Here is a 7,282-nt window from a genome sequence, read left to right on the forward strand (position 1 = left end):
AAGAAGAGATCCACTTAAACAGGCCTCAGTTTTAGCTTTACCAGAGTTTAAGAACAGTAAAAAGTCGCACTTTGGGAAAAACAAAGCATCATGTCAGGAGTCATCACTGATAAACACTGACATAATGATCATAATGATCATTCCAACAAAATCTCCCAGGAAATACCAGAAAATGTCACAGCTGAGTAATGAACGAAAAGTCCCCAAGGTCATGTGAAAATTCCAGTTCATGAAATTTCTTGTTTTTGTACGTAACATACAGGAAATGCTTCTCCCTAAGCAGAATGACCCTGGGTCCCAAGACCTGGGTCCTTGACATAACACCCTCCCCCCCCCCCCCTCCCCCCTCTGAGGGCCGGCTCCTGATGCAAAAAAAGACCAACTAATCCAATAACAAAGTTCAACAACCCAGGGTGGATAGTGTGGGGTCCAGGACCGAGGGCCAGAAACCAATTTTCTCAAGCTAACGAAAAGAATCTCAGTTCAACATTTCAGATGCCTGACCGCGCTTCCAGCAGTGGTAACAAAACAGATCAAGCGGTTGACCCGGTGGGTGGCAACAGCGAGACAGTTCTGGTGGCCCACACACACACACACACACACACACACACACACACACACACACACACACACACACACACACACACACACACACAAGAACAAAGGGACAGCAGCACACACACATGACCATCCAAAATAAACAAGTCCATAGCCTGCTCATGAACCCTGGGTCCCCAGACCCAGGTCCCTAATGAAAGTTAAGCTTCATTAATGTTGCCACCAGTTGTTGATGTTGAGAAAGTTAACACCATACTTCAGCCAGAGCAGGCATGAAAAAAATTGTTTTGATGGGTTTTTTTTCCTTTAAGTAAATGATATTTTCTCTTAAAGGTGTACGACAGCCATTTCTACTGTCAGTTCAGGTGAAATAGTGTTATTCAATCCATCTCCAACACAGAGCTGTCATAGTAAAGTTACCTGGAAAGTTAATAACCTGGAGATTCAGCCAGCAACTAAGAACAGGCTTATTGTAAATGTAATGTTTTCACTCTGTTTTATCTCTGAGAAATCCCACGTGTAGCCTGAATGACGTTTCAGTCATTTACTGTATGTTGCCATGCATGTATAATTTATGTAACTTGCAGAGGTCCTATAGAAGACCTATGACACTCACACTTACTGTTGACCCACTTTGACTCTGTGGTTACAGCCTTGGTACGGTATTGGCTAATTAACAGTTTATTGCTCAGAGACTCTAATGAAGAGCGAGTGACCTGACAAACCCTCATTAAACCTAAACAACACACTGGAAGTACAAAAACACACATTCCTAGAGGAGTGCGTGAACTACCAAAAAGGTGGACTTCTAGTGATAACTCTGTGTGTTCAGCCCTCAGTAATATTCAGTCTTATTACATCACAGATATTAAGACCTTGAAGAATCCCCAGTCCACCCTTGAAAACGACATTATAAATAGCTCTGGCTGTCAAATCAAATCAAAATCTGACGTAAATCAGCGGCGGCCGATTCCTGCTTCTTTGTTGCTCTAATTAAGCAAACACAAATGATTCGGCATGCCTCATTAAATAAACACAAAATTTTAAAAATCGTGTTTACATTTTATTTGATAATTCCTTTTTATTTCTCTAATGACAGCCTAATAGGATTTACCATTCACATTCTTGCATGTGCAACTGTTTTGTGTACCTTTATTTTTATTCTCAGCAACTGGACAGATTAATTAGGTGAAGTCTAATTGACGGAGCGCTGAGTGACAGTGTGGAGGGAGTGCTGTGCCACTTACAGCTATTTATAATGGATCAGAGAGGAGGTACTGGCTATAAACACTAAACGAAAATGACTGACAGACAGATACTACAGGACCCAGTGGGACACTGACATCAGAGAGAGGTAGAGAGAGGTCGATGGCAGGAGGGTGGAAGGGTTGAGAAAGGGGCAGAATGATAAGCTGCTGTAACGCATAAATCTTGAAAAATTTCTGTGGGATTTTTTTTCTTTTCCCCCGGAGGTTTCCTTCTGCCCACACTGGCTATTATCTGTGAAATAGCTAAGCTAACATTTTTAAACATGAATGTGGATATTGATATTCAAGAAAGTGTAACCACTGCAAGAAATACAGCTGCAACAAGTGAGAAAGAGTGAGATGGAGAAGAAGAAAAGAAGGGGGGTGAAGTCCACATAATGGAGATTTAATAAAGAATGTTCATTTTGAGTGTATCATTGTCAACAATGGTACCACTTCATAACAGCCTATGATTTATGGTGTAACTTCACAGCATTTACCATGTAATTCTTATGAAACAAGGGTGTAATTTTCAAATCAATTCAATATATAAATTTTATTTATATAGCTTGAAATCACAACAGCAGTTGCCCCAAGGCGCTTTATAATCTATGGTAAAGACCCTACAATAATACAGAGAAACCCCAACCATCAAATGATTGTCTTTGAGTAAGTGCTTGGAGACAGTGGGAAAGAAAAACTCCCTTTTAACAGGAAGAAACCTCCTGCAGAACCAGGCTCAGGCTCTGCCGTGAGCAGATGGGGGTGAGGGAAAGAAGAGGTTAATAATAACTCATGATGCAGAGTGGTGTGTAAGCATAAACTTACACATACTTAAGGAGAAAAACATACGACTAATAATACTACTCAAAATACTTTAGGGATATTTTAAAAGAAAGCAGACATCAACTGTAATATGTGAGCATTCTTTTTGTGCCTTAAAGACATTTTAAGGAAATGTTTCTCCTTCTTAGCTTGTAATTACACATTGTTGTTGTTAAGGCTATTGTGCTGCATTAGAGTGACTTTTATGTCTTAAATTGTCAATACGCATTATTTATTAGGGCTGAGAACTGGAGCACCACGAGTGTCCAAATGAATTAAATAACTACATCATTACATAATGAATTAAACGTGTCATTCAAATTTTAAAATATCTAATTGGAAATAAGTGAGTATAGAGAATTAATTAAATATCAGTTCATTTCATTTTAAACATTTAATACATTATAAATTTGCCATTTCAATTAATTACTTAATGGTGTATTTATTTAAATAATTTGGCACTTGTGGCAACTTGTGGCCCTCCACAGTGAGACAAATCCATTCTTTTATTTACAGGTGCATTTATTTCATTTGTGTTCAAAGCTCTTTAGAATTTAATTAAAAAGCTCCATGACTTAAAAACTTCTCCTATAAAACTATCAGTTATTGTTTCATTTTTCTAACTGCACCTAAAATTGACATTTTATTAGAAATGATCATTTTAGGTGCTACAAATTGCGCCTTAAATTTTAGACACAGTACTGTGCAAACGTTTTAGGCAGGTGAGGAAAAAATGCTGTAAACAAAAACTGGAAGAGTTAATCATTTATTTTTTTCAGTCAACAAAATGCAGTGAATGACCAAAAGAGAAATATAAATCAAATCAATATTTGGTGTGTAACTACCCTTTGCCTTCAAAACAGCATCAATTCTTCTTGGTACACTTGCACACATTTTTTTGAAGGAACTCGGCTGGTTGGTTGTTCCAAACATCTGTAGGAGAACTGACCACAGACCTTCTGTGGATGTAGGCTTCCTCACAGCCTTCTGTCTCTACATGTAATCCCAGACACACTCGATGATGTTGAGATCAGTGCTCTGTGGGGCCATACCATCACTTCCAGTACTTCTTCCTTACGGTGAAGATAGTTCTTAATGACTTTGGCTGTGTGTTTGGGGTCGTTGTCCTGCTGCAGAATACATTTGAGGCCAATAAACAATCATTTATATTTCTGAAAGCATTCTTTGTTTACAGCATTTTTTCCTCACCTGCCTAAAATTTTGCACAATACTGTATTTACATGTGAAATGGAGGGAAATTACACCATAACTTGTCGGCTGTATTATGTATTATGTATGTATGTATTATGTATTATGATTACAGGTACAACTTGACAACAAAAAGAAGTCTACTCACTCAGGTCATGCAATTACATAAACCTATCCAACTATCTGAAAGTCTGAGAAAAAACGCTATATTTTTTAATATAAATGGACCAAATGCATCTAGATAAGTGGGGCAGATTCCTGTTTTAGACCGGTCTGCCATTATAGAGTGAGCAGGACGAGGCTGACAAGGTGTTGCTCAACACATGAATATTTTTCTTTTCCTTTTTCCATTTCCCCTAGATTTCTTTTTCACAGGTACAGTTCAATGGGTGAAAAGTGCTAGCTATTTATGTCTGAAAAGGATGTATTCTTTACTTTTCATTCATTTTTTTGGTTTGTATGTCAGTGGAGAAAAATATTGAAGCTGTCATTTCTACAACTGCTAATTTTTTACATGTCAGTTCAAAGTGATGGCACTGACACTAAAACAACACACAGACACACACAAATAGCAAAAAAACAAACAGAAAACAGGGATGCATTGCAGACACATGCTTTACAGCGCTGTTTGTTCTGGTTGTTCAGGACCATGGAAAGCTGCCTGCTGCACGACACTGGCAGTACCCTAAAAAAATGAACTCTCTGGCTCTGGCTTGTTAATATCATGAGTCAGTGTGCAGCCTTTAATAGCACACCACTCGTCATGGAGTCAGAATTAAGCAGAACTAATTCAAATGAGAAAATCTTATTCCCGGGTTAGTTGAGGTAATGTGGGTCAGGAACAGCTGGGTGCTGCCGCAGATCAACTCTGCTGCCGTCTGCTCTGCAACCCATTAATAGCTGCATTAATGCACACATGAACTGAATATCTAACAGTATTCTCTAAACAGGAAAGTAACGTGTCTTTCACGCAGTTTCATCTGATTGTTTGATGGGTTTGAAATGGCCTGATGTTTTGTTAACTCCTACAAAACAAAAGGCTGCTGACAGAAACTATTTTATGCTGAAAAAAGCGCAAGTGTGCAATGAGAGACGTGCTATGAACCCACATTCAAATTGAATCAGTAGAGGCAGAGAGCAGGCGTTCATTTGCGTTTCAAAAATCGCTCTGCTTGGGGGGAAGCAGTGCTGCATTTCCTGTATGTTACGCACAACAACAAGAAATTTCATGAACTGGAATTTTCACATGACTTCAGGGACTTTTCTTTCATTACTCAGCTGTAACATTTTCCCGCATTTCCTGGGAGATTTTGTTGGAATGATCATTATGAAAGCTTTGCGGTTTTGTTTTGTTTTTTTCCTCCACCCATACATGGGCTGGGAAAGTGACATCCAACACTTAAAATACTGTATCTCTAAACAGCTTAGAGACGCAGCTGGTGGGATGTTACTGCTTATCAGTGATGACTCCTGACATGATGTTTTGTTTTTCCAAAGTGCGACTTTTTACTGCTCTTAAACTCTGGTAAAGCTATAACTGAGGACTGTTTACGTGGATCTCTTCTTCTGGCCAAAGTAGAGCAGTGTGTGTGTGTGTGTGTGTGTGTGTGTGTGTGTGTGTGTGTGTGTGTGTGTGTGTGTGTGTGTGTGTGTGTGTGTGTGTGTGTGTGTGTGTGCGAGCGATGCAAGTAGGCTGGTCTCCATGTGGTGATGGATCAATAACCGTCTGACTCCTCATGGGAAGTCTCCTCGCTGCCTCGAGCCTCCAGGCAGAGGCCAGCGTTCTTTCTGTCGGTGTGGGTTTCCATGGGAACAGCCAGTGAAACTGTGCGCGCACTGTGCATGTGTGTGAGGATGCACAGATTGGAGAATTACTGCTCTTGTGTGCATGCGTGCATGCATATGGGTGTGTGTGTGTGTGTGTGTGTGTGTGTGTGTGTGTGTGTGTGTGTGTGTGTGTGTGTGTGTGTGTGTGTGTGTGTGTGACTGAAACAGAGAAAGAAAGAGAGACAGGAAAGATGAAAAGGTGAGCACGGAGGTCAGGAGAGATGACAAAAAAGAAAGCTAAAAAAAGAGGAAACACGAGTACAGAAAAACATGAGCCCAGACTCACACACACAGTCATGCATAGACACGCACAAAGAGAGAGACAGATAAGCATCAGACAGGAACAAAAAAAAGAAAGGGACAGTCTTAAGGTCGTCTGGCGTCCTCATTGCTTTTTTTCCCGCTCGCATACACTCTGATTGCCTGCTGCCCTCGGCCTTTTGCTTTTCCGTCGATCCATTCCACAGAGAGAGTATGAAGGGGGGGTTGTGAATGTGGTGGGGCAGGCCATAGGCTGTTTATACCCCCCCCTCAAAAACCCTACGAGATCCTGAGGAGGCCAGCAGGTGGCCACTGGCCGGCTGCTCATCTGTCCAGTTTGGAAGTGATGCAGTAGTGATGCATATTTAACACAGGGTGGAGGTGACAGAGGTGGCACAGTGTGTGTGTGTGTGTGTGTGTGTGTGTGTGTGTGTGTGTGTGTGTGTGTGTGTGTGTGTGTGTGTGTGTGTGTGTGTGTGTGTGTGAGAGAGAGAGAGAGAGAGAGAGAAAGAGAGAGAGACAGAGGGAGTGCGAGGTGAACAGGTCCTGCTATTCAGACAGGCAGTCAATGACAGAAGAGCCACTTGCTGGAAAAGCCCCCCTCTAACATCCTTCACACACACACACACACACACACACACACACACACACACACACACACACACACACACACACACACACACACACACACACACTTTACATGGCATATGGCAGCAGCTGCCCAGTGTGTGTTGCGATTGTGTGAATTAGAAGCAGAGTCGAGCACATGAATAATGAGCCTCGTCTCTTTTCGGGGACGCGCCTCTCATAATGAAAAGAAGAAAGAATGATGGGAAGGAAAGAGGTGAAAGCCTCCCGTGGAGCTTCTCCTGTGATCCATAACTGTGATTTACCAGCTGGCTACTCGTTTCTCTCTGTTCTCAGTTCATCTTTTCTCATTCTCTGCCTTGTTCCCATTCAGTTTAAATGAGCTCACTTTACTCAGTGTGGATGTAGTATCAGGTGTCCTCTCAGCCAGAAGCAATTAGGTTGCAAAACTCGTTGTCATTGCAAAAGCGGTCATCTTTTTTAACTGCTCCATAACCTTGTCAAACTAATGTTTTGTCCACTAGTTCCCAGTGTAGGCACTTATCTGCACTGGGAAAAGTAACTCTTCATATTCGTAATTACTTGCCTGTATAACAAATTAGTTTTGTCCTCTAAAAAAAAATTACTCACAGTCTTATTAGATTTCTACAGAGGTGTACACTGCATATGGCACTCCTCCACACGCTGTCTGTTCAGTGATGCATTACCTGAACTGGGACTTACCTTAACATGAATCTGCTATAATAGTGTTTAATATTAATTTAATG

This window comes from Rhamphochromis sp. 'chilingali', assembly GCF_963969265.1.
Source record: "Rhamphochromis sp. 'chilingali' genome assembly, chromosome: 12".
Classification (NCBI taxonomy): Eukaryota; Metazoa; Chordata; class Actinopteri; order Cichliformes; family Cichlidae; genus Rhamphochromis; species Rhamphochromis sp. 'chilingali'.